Here is an 18,476-nt window from a genome sequence, read left to right as displayed (position 1 = left end):
TGTTCCCATTATTTAAAAAGGATATTTCAACCATCTCAAGGTTTACTTTTACTAGGATTCTCAAGTGTTTTCATTTATTGAATACTGACTCCAATTGAAGCAGCTTTTATAACACTGTCTAAAATCTTATATTTTCTTATTATATCTTAAAATTCATGATTATATGACATGCTACATGCTGATGTAACTGAACTGTCAACTTTCATTTAGACATTATAACTTTAACATTTGTGCAAAAGCCTATTTGAAGCTTAAAAATATTTTGACACCATAGCTTCTAGAGATTTATGTGGCCAGAAGAGATAAAGCAGAATTGGATGGTGAAAAGAGAGAGTGCAGTTTATTGGTTATCACAAACAGAAGGGCTGATAACTTAATGAAAGCTGATTGGCAGTAGAATTTATCATAGCAACTGTAGTACAGAGAATAGCAAGTGATAATGCTACTAATTAATCAATAATGCATCTCATGACAATGTAGAACAATGTACTATTATTTAGAATGTTTGCCAACCAAGTTTTATTTGTGTTGCTACTTCAATGTTGGAATACAATTTTGAGAAGTATAAAATGAGTTTAAAATACATTTTGAGATGGCTATCATCCAGAATCAGGTAAAGGAGGTTTTAAGGAGGTTTATTCTAATTGGGAAATTTAGAAGACCTAAAGATTTTGAGTAAGAAACAATTCTTGTAATGAATGTCATGAAAGTGTAACTTGAAATGGTGACAATATTTTCAATAAAGTACTGGAAGAAAAATCAGTAAACATCTTGAAGACAAAGGAATCATGAGCAATGAACAAGATGAATTTATTTTAAACAAATCATGTCTGACAAAATTAATAGTTGTTAAAATACAATTGCAGAATTAGTGTGTTTAAAGGGAATGCATTTTTTAACTTCGATTAAAAATTTGTTGTAGCTTTTCAAAAATAATTTTAAAATTAGGATACAAATAGTCTAATGCATTAAATATTTTTAAAATTAATTTTTGTCAGAGTATAGTTGCTTTACAGTGTCATGTTAGTTTCTACTGTACAGTGAATCAGCTATACATATATATTTGTCCCCTCTTTTTTGGATTTCCTTCCCATTTAGGTCGCCACAGAGCACTGGGTAAAGCTTCCTGAGCTATACAGTAGGTTCTTGTTAGTTGTCTGTTTTATATATAGCATCAATAGCATGTATGTCAGTCACAATGGATTAAATATTTATGGAAAGACAATGAGTCTACCTAAGGCCAAAATGTAGTGCCAAAAATATACCCAAATTGGGAAAAGGTGGCAGGGACAAGGGTGTCCTGAAAGGTTTGGTCCCCCATAATCTCTACTGATCCCTCCAAGTACTCATACAATTCATGTAAAAGCAATATGCATATCACATAATGATGGCTTCTAATATGAGTCCTCCAAGAGTCCCTTCTAATCCCTGGTGGCTCAGCTGGTAAAGAATCCACCTGCAATGTGAGAGACCTGGGTTCAATCCCTGTGTTGGGAAGACCCCTGGAGAAGGGACTGGCTACCCACTCCAGTATTCTGGCCTGGAGAATTCCATGGACTATACAGTCCATGGGGTCGCAAAGAATTGGACACGACTGAAGGACTTTCACTTTTCACATGTTCTCCCTATATAAGAATTCCAGAGGCTTTATTTATGGCTTTAGATCAGTGGCCAATAAATCTCTTACTCTCTGTTTTGTTTGTCTTTATTGAAGTGTAGTTGACATATAATATTATTTTCAGGTGTATAACATAATTGTGTGATAGGTGTGAACAGTGATGAAGAAGCTGTCTGCAAGTGCAGGAGATGGCAGAGACATGGATTTGATTCTTGGGTCAGAAAGATCCCCTGGAGGAGGAAATGGCAACCCACTCCAGTGTTCATGCCTGGAAAATTCCATGGACAGAGGAGCTTGGTGGTCTCCTATCCATGGAGTCACAAAAGAGTCAGGCATGACTGACCACACTTGCACACACACTTGTGTATATCACAAATTGACTACCACAGTAAGTCTAATTAATATCCATCATCCCACATAGTTACACATTTTTTATTTGTACTTTTAAGATACATTCTCTTGGCAAGTTTTAAGTATACAATACAGTATTATTAACCATATAGTCACCATGACATACATTACATTCCCAGGTCATATTTATTTTATAACTGCAAGTTTTTATCTTTTGACCACCTTCAGGCATTTTGACCACCCCAGCCCCAAGCTCTGACAACTACCAATCTGTTCTCTGTATCTACAGTAAAATTTTTAGATTCCATAAGATATCCGTGAGACCATACGGTATTTGTCTTTCTGTCTGACTTGTTTCATTTAGCATAATGCCCTCAACCATTCATGTTGTCACAAATGGCAATTTCATTCTTATTGCTGAATAATATTCCATTGTATATATAAACCAGTTTTTAAAAAATCCATTCATCCATTGTTGAGTAGTCACATTGTTTCCAAGTTTTGGCTGTTGTAAATGATACTACAATGAGCATGGGGATGCAGATACCTTTTCAAGGTATTGTTTTTATTTCCTATAGATGAGTTCAGTTCAGTTCAGTCGCTCAGTCATGTCCGACTCTTTGCGACCCCATAAACCGCAGCACACCAGGCCTCCCTGTCTATCACCAACTCCCAGAGTTTACCCAAACTCATGTCCATTGAGTCGGTGATGCCATCTAACTATCTCATCCTCTGTCATCCCCTTCTCCTCCTGCCTTCAATGTTTCCCAACATCAGGGTTTTTTGAAATGAGTCAGCTCTTTGCATCAGGTGGCCAAAGTATTGGAGTTTCAGCCTCAACATCAGTCCTTCCAATGAACACCCAGGACTGATCTCCTTTAGGATTGACTGGTTGGATCTCTTTGCAGTCCAAGGGATTCTCAAGAGTCTTCTCCAACACCACAGTTCAAAAGCATAAATTCTTCAGTGCTCAGCTTTCTTTATAGTCCAGCTCTCACATCCAACATGACTACTGGAAAAACCATAGCCTTGACTTGACGGACCTTTGTTGGCAGAGTAATGTCTCTGCTTTTGAATATGCTATCTAGGTTGGTCATAACTTTCCTTCAGAAATGGAATGGCTAGATTATATGGTAGTTCTGTTTTTTAATTTTTTGAGAAACCTTCATGTTTTCCTTAGTGGCTATACCAATTTTCATTTCTATCAATAATGCATAAAAGTTCCCTTTTCTCCAACACTTATTATTTCTTGCTTTTTGATAATAGCTATTTAGACAGCTGCGACATATTTCAATGAGTTTCTTTTTGTTTGTTTCTTTTGGAGCAGAAAAAGATTTATTGCAAGGGCAAGCAAGGACAAGACATGGCATATTCTCAAAAGACCTGAAGTTCATGATGATTTTTAGGGAAGAGTCTTTAAAAGTACATTTGGGGTGATGAATTCAGGGTTTTTGACTTTCTTCTGATTGGTTGATGATGAGGTAACAGGGTGGTGTTCCAGGAATCTCAGTCATGAACCTCTGGTTCCTACTAGTCTAGGATCTCAGCAAGATGTCACTATCCTCCACCTGGGTGGGGACCTTAATCCCTGTGGCCTCGGAAAGTTTCCCATGGAAGCAGGAAGCAACTGCAGCTCACCTGTAAACACTGTCAGCAGCCATTCCTGGGAGTTTCTTCCACCATGTGGACATTGGTGTTTGTGGGTGCCACCACAGAATGTCATTGTAGTTTTGATTTTCATTTTCCTTGATGATCCCACTCTCTATTTCTTAAATAAAGTTTTGTTGAAATATATGCATCCTTGTTTATAAATTCATTGCCTTTGGCTGCTTTCCTGCTCCAGTGGCAGAGTTGAGTATTTGAGACAGAAACCATATGACCTACAAAACTTGAAATATGAATCATTTTGCCTTTTACAGATATTTTACTGACTCCTGGTTTAAATGGATTTTTTTAACCCTTAGAAGCATTAGAATTGTTGTCATGTCTGTGCATAGGTAGAATATTTATACATTGTATAAAGAAGGAAATGAATTTGTACTTGTCACTACTCTCAGGGTTTAGTTTTACTCTAAATCTTCTGTGTTTCATCCATTTCAGGAGAGTCCAAAATGAGATATATGACACTGTCACTGCCTTCACTAAGTTCCGTTCAACTGTTCTTGATATCATTAAAGTTAATGATGATATAGCATTAGGCTTAATGGGGGAATGTGAGAGGAACGGTGACTGAGAAAAACAATATTGTTTGTGTTAAGTATCAAGACATTTTAAGTCTTATTCTGTTAAAATTTATTTTGTTTAGAAATCTTACAAAATAAGTGTTATCAAATTTATTTTAGACTTTTCTCCCAATGTACTTACACTGGGAGCAGAGCATTCCTCAGCTTGTGATTAAACTGAACAAAAAATCACCTGTACATGGTAGATGCTTGATAAATATTTATGGCTTGAATATTAACTTCATAATTGCTTTTTTATGTTTGTTTATTCATACCTCGGATATTTGAGTGCTTACTGTGTGCCAGGCATAATGCCCTGGAGCAAGGGATTTGGCAGTGAGAAGTGTGTATGACCATGACCATGCGTGCATGCTAAACCCCTTGGACTGTAGCCTACCAGGCTCCACTGCCCATGGGATTTTCCAGGCAAGAATATTGCTGTGGGTTGCCATTTCCTTCTCTAGGGGATCTTCCTGACCCAGGGATTAAAGCTGTATCTCTTGTGTCTCCTGCATTGGCAGGCAGATTCTTCACCACTGTGCCACTTGAAAAGTATGCAGCTAAGTGATAGGGTTCCGAATGTGTGGGCAATGAATGAGTTTATAAATAAAAAAAGAAAGAATGCAGAGAGATAAAGAGTGATTTGGGTCAGAAAGGGTGGATAGTGGGGTGAAGAATAACGAGGTGCCATTTGAGTTAAGAATGAAAGATAAGAAGGGTGAGCCATCATGAAATGATGTGGGAGAAGAGTTTTAGAAGAACAAGTTCAAAAGTCCCAAACAGTTGTGACCTCAAAAAGTAATAGAAAGAAGATCAGTGTATCTGGACAACCCTATTGACAGTGTGTGTGTGTGTGTGTGTGTGTGTGTGTGTTGTGTTAAGACCCACCATGTTTTGTGTCTGTGGAAGAGTGTTAGTAGAACAGGGTAGTCTTCTGTTTCGTGGGTACCCAAAGAATCAGTAATTTCTAAACAGATAATGTCATTTTTTTGAGCTAAAATGTAGTGATTAAGTTCATTTTATTTGAATCAATATTGGTTGAATCCAACAGAAGATCATGTGTAGGTATCTGGATAGGAATAAGAGCAGAGTGGGAAGGGCAAAGAATTCACATAGCATTTTGGAAAAACTGGAGGTTACAACTTGGTTCTTTGGTTCTAAGACTGTATAGATTTCAGTTACATGAAAACTCCTAGACACATTGTAGGCTCACATAAACATTTGTTGAACAAATGTATATTGTTTTGAATTCTTATTTGATAAGGTTACAGGGTATGATTTCTGTAATATTTGGAAAAGAGGATGCATAATGGAACCAGATTATGGAGGACTCTGAAAACCAAGAACAAAGGAATTGGTATTTTAAGTGGTTGGGAATCATTATAGGGAATAAGATAATAACTGGATGATTTCCAAATATTTGTTTTATTATGATATTTAGGACATTTTAAAGAGAAAGGAACCAAGGATGATATTTTATTCCAGGAATACTTTCTATTTTAACCAGGTTCTCATTCTCAGCATAGTTTGTCTACATTGCAATCAATTACTTGACAAAAGTCCCTGGGTCCAATAAAGAAAAGCTGTCTCAGTTACCAAGGTTCTTTCTTGTTATGTAGTCTTGCATCTGTATTTTTATTTGCCTTATGCTATACCTTCTTTCCTAGCTATCTGATCTTTAGCCATTTTTCAGGACTCTGAAAGGCCTTATTATATCCTTTTATATTTGTCTCTCACTGGTACCTGCTTAATTGTATTTATATGTAGGAAGTAGTTCAATAAAAATTAAATGGAACAAGTATATAATGGAAAACATTCCTGTGCAAACTATAAGGATGGGATTTTCTGCTTTATTTTCTTTTTTCTTCCTTCTTTCCTTCCTTCCTCTCTTTCTTTCATTAGTTATCAGCCTTAGCTTTTAATGGAACTACTGAAAATGTGAAGGTTGGTACATCAAAAGCAAATCCTGAGAGACAAAGTGGCTGCTATCTCTGGGAACACTCAAACTGTCAGTGAGAAAGATATGCCAAGACAATTTTCATGTTGTGGCAGGTTTGACCACGGACAGAAACTTGAATGCCCTCAACTAAATATACATTTTACTTTAATATTCCTATTTCATAGAAACTATTTTCAGACTACAAAGTAAAAATCATATAATTTGGTTTGTTCCTCTCTTCAGACAATTGAGGAACTACAGACAGTCTTCCCTTTGGGAACTGTTATTATGATAACAGTTCTCTTATGATAATCCACTTCTATTATTACCTTGGTTGGCCCTCACTATGTATAATCATTCAATTTTGTATCTCATCAGACCTATTTCCAAAAAGGAAATGAGGGATCAGCTTTTGCTGTAGGGTTCTGCATTTACTGAGGTAATGGTGTCTTATTTTTCTTCTGGGTAGTTGACTCTGGGAAATTTACAAGGGTGTGTAACTGTCACAAAAGTGGTATCAGTTTTGTCAGCAACTTACGAACAATTTCCAAAATGACTATTTCTGGGCACAACACTGTGAATGCTTCTTGTATGGTAGTGAAAAGATGGACTTGTGCTAAATATAAAACCACACAAGATAACCTGTAAGCTCATGAAGAATTGAAACCTGGAAATGTAGTATGGTTTGTAGGAGTACAGACTCTGCAGAAAGATTGAATGGGTGAGAATCCTAGTTTGGCCACTCAGTAGAGATGATCTTTGTCAAATGTCTTAATCTCTTTGTGTTTCAGATTACACATCAATAAAACAGGGATATATCTGATATGAGGTAGCTACCTCCTAGAGGTTTTTTTGTTTTTTTTTTTTACATTAAGTAAATATGCATAAAAGTACTTACAACAAAGCCTGAGTATAGGAAATGCTTATGTGTTTGCACTAAGATACTAAATTAGAGATACCAAGGGAACATTTCATGCAAACATGGGCACAATAAAGGACAGAAATGGTATGGACTTAACAGAAGCAGAAGATATTAAGAGGTGGCAAGAATACACAAAGAACTATACAAAAAAGATCTTCATGACCCAGATAACCATGATGGTATGATCACACCTAGAACCAGACATCCTGTAATGTGAAGTCAAGTGGGCCTTAGGAAGCTCACTAGGAACAAAGCTAGTGGAGGTGATGGAATTCCAGTTGAGCTATTTCAAATCCTAAAAGATGATGCTGTGAAAGGGCTACACTCAATATGCCAGCAAATTTGGAAAACTCAGCAGTGGCCACAGGACTGGAAAAGGTCAGTTTTCATTCCAACCCCAAAGAAAGGCAATGCCAAAGAATGCTCTGTTTACCGCACAATTGCACTCATCTCACACATTAGTAAAGAAATGCTCAAAATTCTCCAAGCCGGGCTTTAACAGTACGTAAACCATGAACTTCCAGATGTTCAAGCTGGATTTAGAAAAGGCAAAGGAACCAGAGATCAAATTGCCAACATATGCTGGATCATCAAAAAAGCAAGAGTTCCAGAAAAACATCTATTTCTGCTTTATTGACTATGCCAAAGCCTTTGACTGTGTGGATCACCACAACCTGGAAAATTCTGAAAGAAATGGGAATACCAGACCACCTAACCTGCCTCCTGAGAAATCTGTATGCAGGTCAGGAAGCAACAGTTAGAACTGGACATGGAACAACAGACTCGTTCCAAATCAGGAAAGCAGTATGTCAAGGCTGTATATTGTCACCCTGCTTATTTAACTTACATGTAGAGTACATCGTGAAATGCTGGGCTGGATGAAACACAAGCTGGAATCAAGACTGCGGGGAGAAATATCAATAACCTCAGATATGCAGATGACACCACCCTTATGGCAGAAAGAACTAAAGAGCCTCTTGATGAAAGTGAAAGAAGAGTGAAAAATTTGGATTAAAGCTCAACTTTCAGAAAACTAAGATCATGGTATCCAGTCCCATCACTTCATGGCAAATAGATGGGGAAACAGTGGAAACAGTGACAAACTTTATTTTCTTGGGCTCCAAAATCACTGCAGATGGTGACTGCGGTCATGAAATTAAAAGACACTTGCTCCTTTAAAAAAAAGCTATTACCATCCTAGACAGCATATTAAAACGCAGAGACATTACTTTGCCAACAAAGGTACATCTAGCCAAAGTTATACTTTTTCCAGTAGTCATATATGGATATGACAGTTGCACTATAAAGAAAGCTGAGTGCCAAAGAATTGATGCTTTTAAACAGTGGTGTTGCAGAAGACAGTTGAGAGTCCCTTGGACTGCAAGGAGATCCAACCAGTCCATCCTAAAGGAAATCAATCCTTAATATTCATTGGAATGACTGATGCTGAAGCTGAAACTCCAATACTTTGGCCACTTGGCATGAAGGACTGACTCATTTGACAAGACCCTGATGCTGGGAAAGATTGAAGGCAGGAGGACAAGGGGACAACAGAGAATGAGATGGTTGGATGGCATCACTGACTCGATGGACATGAATTTGAGTAAGCTCCAGTAGTTGGTGATGGACACGGAAGCCTGGTGTGCTGCAGTCCATGGGGTGGCAAAGAGTCGGACATGACTGAGCAACTGAATTGCGTTTTGCTATTATCTGATAATCTTTAGAAGAATAAAAATTAAGTAAGTTTCTCTTTGACCCCGCCTTCTCTAAGAATTACTAAAGTATAAGAAATTTGTTGCCATTTCAAGAATGTGGAATGATTTGAAAACAGCACTATTTTGTTTTAAAACTCAAAGCAATTGTCCTAAACTGAGACATTATTTAACCTTAGATTAAATTAAGCAGAATTGTTCTTATATTCCTCTCTTTAAAAAAAAAAAAAAGAGATAGCTCATAAGTTAATAGTTCACCATTAGGGGTGTTTTCAAAAAGCAAGTCTAAAGATCCTTGTGTCTTGAGGTCACTTTGTAGTCAGTGCAATCTCCTATGTCTTAACTATTTAGAATTCTGTAAAATTTGAAGACAAGTGGTCTTTATGTGGGTTTGTGGACTCCTAGAAATTTTATTCAAAATTCTGTGAACATATACACTTTTCGAGAGAAAGAGATTCTTAATTTTACCATCATCTCAGAGGGACTTATGATCCCCCCAAAAGTAACAACCATCCTCTGAAGTAATATAAATTTTTGTCTTCAGTGAAGATAAAAGTGTGATACCCTATTTACAGAGGCAGCAAAACCTTATAGTATATTTTAGATTTTTAGTTTAAAAGGATGAAAATGAAAATTTTATTCTCTCTGGTGAACTTTTAGCTAGTCAGAAAATTTAATGAACCAGAATTCCAGGTAATCAATGTTTACTTGTGTCAGGCAGCAATCATTCTTCAGTATATCAGCTGAGTATGTATTTTGTCCTGAGAAAATGGTGATTTTTGTCTATTGTTCATTCTTTTTTCTTATCCTAGTTTCAGAATTATTCACACTTGCAGTAGTTTCATAATTATATATTTCTTATACTTAGGAGTAAAGCATTATATGAATGCTTGCTTCAAAGCATTATTATATCAATCTCATTAATATAATTTAGTACAGAATATTTTTACTCATTCTGTCCAAACATATTGTGGAATAAAGCATCTGAAACAGGACAATGGGAAGTGGGAAGAAAGGGAATTTTACTAGACTCTGAAATGTTCAAAATGTGTTGTATTTCTTATGTACTTATGCAAATATTTAAATTCACATTTACCTTGGTGTTTTTAATTGCTTTTATTAAAATGGCTTGATAGAATATTTTAAAATAATTGTTTTATGAATCCTTGGAAAAGGTACACATTCCAAGCTCAAAAACTTTAAAGTTTTTAATTGAAGGAGATTAAGTAAATAATTCAGAAATGCATTCTGTTTACCTGTTAATAATTAAGCAGGTTAGACTATGTACTTTTTATAGTCATGGAGTTTTAATTTATTTATTTGTTGGTGTGTTGGTTTTTAAGAATTTATTTAAGGCATTCTGCTATTGGGAAATAAAAATAAACAGAGTGAAGCTATCTATAATAAAGGAAATGGCTTGGGTTACTTTTAAAGAGACAAGTGAGGGGAAAAAGGAATTGATTGGATTTTAGGGTTAAAAGCAATATTTAGTACATAATCTTTCTGAACTTCTCCTCTCTATTTGGAAGGGAAACTGAAATACTTAACAGAAAGAATAATTGGGTTAAGTGAATGACCTTTTGTTCTTGCCCTAGAGCTCAAGCTCATTGGAATTTGATTTTAGATGGCTTTAGTGTAGGATTTAGCCAGGTCATTTTTATGGATTCTTGGAGAAGTCTACTGTAGGACTTATCAGATTTTTCTGGTGTTTTAAAAACTCTGATAATACCCAAAGCCAGATTGAATACCTCTACCTTCAGAAGCACCATTATGGATTAACTGGAACTAAATTAGTGTTTTCTAGTCTTAGAATATATCTTATCCTCTTGACCATGTATGTATAGGTTCTTTCTTTCTGATGTTATTTAAGTATTGTAAATTGGTTTTCATTTGGGGTCTTTGATCAGATACAATCAAAATTTGTACTTCGTTTTTTATTTAATGATGAATACTTGTTTTCTGTAATTACTCATAGTGAATAATCTTTAACAGTTTCTATTCATTTTGTCCCAACATGTTATTTACTTAGTTTGAATTTTTACTTATTCAAAATTATACTACTCCTACCTCCAAAACTGCTTCATTTGTTCTCAAGGCAAATTTTGTTTGTCCCTCTGTTGTGTTCCTATTGCTAAAATTAATACATGTTTTATCTGTTTTCCTTTATAATAATATGCTTACTATATCAATATAATGTCAAAATTCTTAAATTTTCTACATTTCAGGCTGTGCCTTTCTTTGAAAATTTGATCAAAGATGTGAACATTTAAAATGTGGCTTCTAGGAATCTAATAGGTACAATTATGAGTGATTTTTTAAAAGAAATATTATTTTTATTTCCTTTTACTTTCCTTTCTTGCTTTATTGTTCTCTTTTTTCCCTTCCATCACTCCATCTACTTTATTTACTTCTTTAAAAAAAAAAAAAGTACAGTTAATGGAGGTGGCTTTCACCAAAAATAGGACAGATAGACATTTCCATGTGGCTTTCTTAACATTCAGCAAATTTAATGATATATTACCTAATTTTTTTCTGCACTGTAGACTGTTTTTGTTTTTTTTTTTTTTTTACTGCTTTTGTTTTTATGAAAAGTAATTTTTATGTCTTGTAGACTGTTTGGTAGAGTTTTCCCTGGTGACCCAGCAGTAAGGAATCTGCCTGCAATGCAAGAGACATGGGCTTGATCCCTGGGTGGGGAAGATCCCTAGGAGAAGGAAATGGCAACCCACTCCAGTATTCTTGCCTGGGAAATCCCATGGACTGAGGAGCCTTGCAGGCTACAGTCCATGGGGTTGCAAAAGAGTCAGACACGACTTAGTGACTAAACAGCAACAACAACAACGTTTGGTAGGAAATTGTAAAAAGAAGAATATCTATTATATCTTAATATCTGAGATAAGCACTTATTATATCTTAATATCTGAGATAAGTCCTGAGAATAATTTAGTATATAGGTGCTTTGGTGTTTTTGTTTAGTTGTTGAATCAAGTCCAACTCTTTGCCATTTACCGCATAGACTGCAGCCCACTAGGCCTCTCTGTCCACGGGATTTCCAGGCAAAGATAATAGAGTGGTTTGCCATTTCCTTCTCCAAGGGGTCTTCTTGGCCCAGGGATGAACCACATCTCCTGCTGGGAAGCCCACGTAAAAGTGTTTGCATGCTTTTTATAACACATACGCTTTTTCTAATACATATGCACTCACACATACATACAGATCAACATTTATATATGCATATGACCAAAAATTTGCATAGCCTATATATATTATATATAGACAAATTGTTAAAAAATGCTATTTTAATATCATGACCATTTTACAATCTGCATTTTATGCTTAATGGTGTACTATAAATTTTTACTTGCCATATTTAATGGAAGATTATTATTATATCACATATAATTTATTTAACCAGTTCACTATTATGGAATATTTAGGTTATTTTAATTTGCATTTCTTTCATTGCAATTACAGTTCAATATTATTTCATATATACCTTATGCTCTTCTGTTGTTAATTGCCTATTCATTTTAAAAAATGAGATATTTGTTTTCTTTCCTCCTAAAGACTATTTACCCTATGAATATCATATACATTAATCGGAGAAGGCAATGGCACCCCACTCCAGTACTCTTGCCTGGAAAATCCATGGACAGAGGAGCCTGGTAGGCTGCAGTCCATGGGGTCGCTAAGAGTCAGACACGACTGAGCAACTTCACTTTCACTTTTCTCTTTCATGCATTGGAGAAGGAAATGGCAACCCACTCCAGTGTTCTTGCCTGGAGAATCCCAGGGATGGGGGAGCCTGGTGGGCTGCCGTCTATGGGGTCACACAGAGTCAGACACGACTGAAGTGACTTAGCATTAGCAAAAATATTTATCTTATTTGTTGTGGGCAGCTTAATTATGTTCAAGATATTTTTGGATTTATAAAAAAATTTTGTTTCAATTAATCAATTTAAGAAATCTTTGTGTTTATGTTATATACTATTATCTGTGTGTTTCAAAAGGTCTTCTTACCTTGGAGTTTAGAAAATTATATACATAAATTTTATTAAAGCTCTTCAATTATTTTACTTATTATCCTAATATATATTTATAATTTTTATTTTGGTACATGGCAAAAGGTAGGGAACAAAATTTGTTTGTCTTTAATTACTCAACCATCTCAGCACTGTGGAAATGCAACTTGTAATATTTACCCCGTACTAAGTCCCTATGGTCTGTGCTACACATCTGTGTCTAACAATGACAGTTATCACTGCTGCTGCTAAGTCGCTTCAGTGGTGTCTGACTCTGTGCGACCCCATAGAGGGCAGCCCACCAGGCTCCCCCGTCCCTGGGATTCTCCAGGCAAGAACACTGGAGTGGGTTGCCATTTCCTTCTCCAGACGGTTATCACACTGTCACTTATATTTCAGTCTTTGGTAAAAGTTAACCATGTTCTCTACTACTTTGTTGCAGAAGGGTTCTTGCACTAGAAATGTGTATTAACTTGATGGAGGCAGACAGAGCTTGTGAATGGTCAAGATAGTGACCTAGTATCAATGCCTTCATTTTTTTCTGATTATTTCTTACTTTGTTTTTAATCTATGACTTATTGGCTATATCCATTTTATATATTTCCCTTTATTAAGTGACATTAATTTAACAGAATTGGATTGATTTATGCCTATGAAATATGGTAACTTTCTTGTATTCATATGGTCTTTTTTCTAATTAGTGAACTGATACTTGTGTCTTCCTATTTTCAGTTCTATAAATGTTTATTGAGAATTCTTGCTGGGCACTATTTAAGGAGCTGTAGGGAATGAAGAATGGATGTCTTTGACAAACTTATAATCTTATCGGGCAGTTCACCATTTATAAAAATAATAGCAACATAATAAAATAATAGTTATTGAGAGTACTGTTTGCAAGCCATTATACTAAGAAAGGTAATGTGTATCTCCTTTAATCCTTGTAATAGCCCACATAACCTCCAGATATTTTTAGACATTTTCCCTTACTTTACTCAGCAATTTTATTATTGTTGCCTTCTCTGAGCAGCTTTTCTGTCCAGAACTATCTAAAATATCAGTCCATGTAACTGTCAATGCTATTACCTTGCTTTGTCTGTCCTTGTAGTGTGAATTATAGGACATTATTAGTTTAGCAATTTATTTGCTAATCATTTGATTCCCCTGCTAGAATGAATATTGAGTAGAAGACTATGAAAAATGAGTTGCAGTAGTTGATAGTTGTAAAAGCTTAAAGTTTAACTTAATATATAACATTTAACTTCTTTAAGCTTAAATTATTTCATCTGTAAATAGATGTAGACTTAGTGCCTCATTCATAGGTTGGTCAGGCTGTTGATCTTTCCTTCAGTAAATATTCATTGATCTCATACTATGTGCCAGACACTATTCATGTACATGGGGATACAGTAAAAGAGACAGGGCCTGACCTCATGGAACTTCCATTCCAGTAGGGAAGACAGACAAAAAATAAATAAAAATCACTTTTATAACATAATATATAATGGCTAAATTAATTTTCTCTGAAATATCCTTCCCTACTTCATCCCCATAACCTCAGTATTTTTTTCTTTTCCATTCCAAGTTATCCTCTGCTTATCCATGCTTAGTGGGTATTATCTCACTCCTCCTAGCAGATTCAAATTTTTAGGGCCTCTTCTAAAGATCAGTGTTACAGAATAAGTGTGGTATTACTCAGGTAACCTACTATGGCAGAACTATAACCTTCCTTTTCTGGATCCTTTTTTTATGTATTAGTACATCATAAGCTCAGGATTGCTGGTATGGATTGCTGTTTGGTTCTTTGTTTCCCTTTTGTTTCTGCATCTTAAAGATCTAGTCAGTTGAAAACCTTAGACTGTCTTCATTTTAATAAAAATTTTACTGTAGATGTACTGGTTTACAGGATTTGCTTATGTTTATGTATGTTTTTCCATTAGTAAGACTGCTTTTGAGACTTTGAATGGCTGAGTGTCTGTGAAGATTATTAGCAAATATGACATCAAGGTTCTCAGTGTATTTCATAACAAATTTAGAGAGATCACTTTTCAAGGACATACAATATCAAACTCAGTATTTAATAGGGGAGTTGTTTCTAATTAAATCTTTTTATATTTTAACTCACCAAATTGGGGTTAAAATCACCTCAGCATCCTGCTGCTTTACTGCTCCCAGTCCTAGTTTGGATTCTATACTATCAAATGCATTTGGTTGGAAAATAACTGATATATTTGGCTAACCTCCCTGCCTCTGTGTGTGTGTGTGCATGCACGCTCAGTTGTGCCCAAAATTTGCAACCCCATGGACTGTAGCCCACCAGGCTCCTCTGTCCATGGAATTTCCCAGGCAAGAATACTGGAGCGGGTTGCCGTTTCCTATTCCAGGGGATTTTCCCGAACCAGGGATCGAACCTGCGTCTCTTGTGTCTCCTGCATTGGCAGGTGGATGGATTCTTTACCAATGTGCCACTTGCAAAGCTCATATCTGTGTAGGACCTTCCTAGAACCTTGCTTGCTGAGACTGAGAACATAAAGCCACATTCTAATATCAGTGCATTAGGTACTGAAGACCAGTTCAAGTTCTCCTGAATGTATTACCTTCTACTCCCTATTTCTTTCCACCCATTTACTTTTTATTCTCTTTAGATTATGCATTTTACGAAAATCTTTCCAACTGCTATCATATTTTTTGGATAGGGCCTGTATCTTATCTTGTATACTTCCTAACTTAACCAGTGCTTACCAGTGTATTATATGTAGTAGATTTTTGCTAGATCTCTGGTAACTAAGAATAAACAAATAAATGGGATACAGACTATTTGATATTAGTGTTTTAATTTTAAAATATAAATGTAAAAACATTTGTATCAATTGATAAAGCTTCTAATAATGCTATAGTAAATATTCTGTTCTCCCTCTAAACCCTGTACAGTGGTTTCCATTGTAAACTCATGCTATATTTTACCAAGTACTTGTTCTGCACATAGACAAATTAACGTTAGCCTTTATCTTTTTAAAATTATAGATATTAGTTGACATATACAAATTCAACTACCTATGTCTCATGACTAATCATAAAGATATTAGGAAATGTAATTCCTAATTTTAAATGTTTCTCTTTTACAGTCACACAAAAAGAAGTGTTAAGAATTTCCCTTTGATGCTCTGAAGGCTAAAGGTAATGTCCAGTATTTTGTTCAATAGGTTTTCATCTTACTGAAAAGTTTCGTGATATTAATGACCTTCAGCTTACTCCCTCAGGTCTTTTCTTTATTTCTCTTTAACACATTAAATAAACATTTCCATGTATACCTAAAAATAATCTAACATTATGAGTCAAAAAAGGAAAAAGCTTTTGTTGTCTCAGAATATGTCAGCCTAATTTGGTGTTGCTGTATCCCTTCAGCCTTCTATTTGGGAATATACTATGGTCCCTCCCCTGATTTTTGAAGCAGTTTGGAACTCTTCTGATCTTATGCCCTGCCCTTTTCCTAAATAGACATGTTGGCTCAAAGTAAAAAAGTCAGTACCTATCGCTCTTTAGGAAGAGCTTTACAACTAACTATAAGAAATAAAAATACATTTTTGAGGGGACAACAAAACCATGTAGACAAGATTTAGTGGCTACTCATGGTCAGAAATCTAGAAATTCAGGCAAGAATTTTACAATAGATGTGTTGCTGCATTGTGTATAAAGAGCTCATACGGTTTGAAGAAAGTTTCTGATACAAGAGGGGGCTGTAATTACTTTGCTTCTTACATGCATGGTTAGATCTTCCAGCAAGAATAACATGGTAGGGTAATTTATTACAGAGGAGTAAATCACAGATTACATTAGAGGGGGTAGGGGTGGTGTGATCCAACCATCAGTTTTGTGAACACATACACTTAAGCATGTGTGATAGCTTGTTTTTAATTTCTTTACACCAGTGCACACCTCAAACATTCCATTTAGCAGTGGGATATGCAAATTGTTCCAAATGCAGCAGCAGTACTTTCACCTGAATGTCAAAACTGTCAGGGAGCTTTAAATCAAATCTTTATAACATTAAAAAAAAAAAAACAGCCAGCCCCAAGATTGAGGCACCAAACTCACTTCATAAACTTGATTCCCATACTTTCCAAAAGCTCCTGTATGTTAACAGGGTAATGTCAAAGTTCTCATTCACCTGCTTTCTAATTTTAACCTTTTAAGGATTTTATTTTATTTGGCTTAATTACGATATTTTCTACAAATTAATGATAAATGCCTTGATTAATAAAACCAAATGTCAGAGAAAATGACAACTTGATGAAAAATTAATACTCGGCAATATTTTAAGGTACAGAACTACTAAAGATGTACTCTTAAACTTCATACTTCATCAGCTCCTTCTGGATGTGGGTAGCCAGAATTTTCCTTGCACTTAAGTTTTCACAGCCACATGTAAAGATGCATTTTAGCATAATTTTAAGCTGTTGTTTTGACTACTAGCTGTTATAGATATACATATATTCTTATTTTTTCTTTCTTTTGCCTCATAGTATTATTTATTTTTACTTAAAAAAATCAAAGTAAATTATATTTTGAGTTGGTTATATTGATAAAGCTATCATAATAAGCATCCAAATAGTAGTGTGTGTGTGTGTGTGTGTGTGTGTGTGTGTGTATGTATCTCATGGAGCAAAATGTAGTAACTAGTGATTGGTTATCTGCTAGACTATTAATTTATTTGGTTATGAATATTCATTTGTCATACTTTAACATTATTAAGTAAAAATAATCTATATATACAGCACAGCCTTTCACATGAAAATATATTTTTTTATGGACATTTGCTTTTTTAAAATACATTTTCCCTTATCTTTCATTAAAATACCTGAATACCAAAAAAGAGTTGTAATTTGCCAATAAACATTTGGTAAACGGTTAGATAAAACTGAAGAATAAGTAATATGGCTACTTTATATTTTCTCCTTTTACTGGAGATCATGGTATTGAAAGTTAAAAATATCTGATTTGTTTTTCCATCTTCACAAATATCTGGATGATTTTTGAATGTGAATACTTAAATAGACAAATATTATGCAGAAATGGTACTGTGGAGGATTATAGTTATGTTGGTTTTATTTTCATATTTCAAAGATAAAGCTACCAACCAAATCAGAGAAGGCACAATGACCTCTTCCATGCTATGCTTTTGTTTGGTTTGGTTATTCAGAGATAAAAAGACCCACACAATATACTGTCGGTGAAATGGACTCACTTTGACCATCTGTTCATGTAATGACATGATGGTCATACTTATCAACAGAAATTTTTGCCAAATAATGCTAAAAATTCCTTTTTTTCTGTAATATACTGGAAATTTCTGGGTAGGTGTTTTAGGCATGTTGCTAAGTGAGTAAGATAAATCAGAGAGCAGGGTTGGTCTACATCCTATAAATACAATATATTGCCAATCCCAAGGAAAAATCTTCTTCAATGAAGATTTCTAGTACTATTTAAAATTGGAGATGAATCGTGCTGTATCTTCCCTTAGCTGGCGCTAGCTTTTATTGTTGTTGTGTCTTGCCTGGTTCCAGACATCCAGTCTGTACTGGCAAAGCTGCTTGATGAGGAGAGGCCACCAACATCGCTGCCCTGACTGCTTACATACCTGCCATGAATAATAGATCTGTCAGCTAGTTAATCACTGCATTGTAACTGTCTCT

General features: G+C 35.2%; 1 protein-coding gene across 20 annotated transcripts in view; it reads left to right on the top strand.

Annotated features, from left to right (window-relative positions):
- Nucleotides 1–18,476, top strand: part of ZBTB20 (zinc finger and BTB domain containing 20) — an 862,801-nt gene that overhangs the window by 153,849 nt on the left and 690,476 nt on the right. For 14 of the 20 annotated variants that reach the window (XR_009496015.1, XM_059890163.1, XM_059890165.1 and 11 more), the window contains one exon: nt 15,909–15,960. The exons of the other annotated variants lie outside the window; for them this stretch is intronic. The gene's annotated coding sequence lies outside the window, so the exon portion shown is untranslated. The remainder of the gene's footprint in view (nt 1–15,908; nt 15,961–18,476) is intronic. 20 annotated transcript variants of the gene reach the window in all.

Source organism: Bos taurus, chromosome 1, assembly GCF_002263795.3.
Source record: "Bos taurus isolate L1 Dominette 01449 registration number 42190680 breed Hereford chromosome 1, ARS-UCD2.0, whole genome shotgun sequence".
In the NCBI taxonomy this organism is placed as follows: Eukaryota; Metazoa; Chordata; class Mammalia; order Artiodactyla; family Bovidae; genus Bos; species Bos taurus.
Note: the sequence above shows the minus strand (reverse complement) of the source record. Positions and strands in the feature narration are given on the sequence as shown.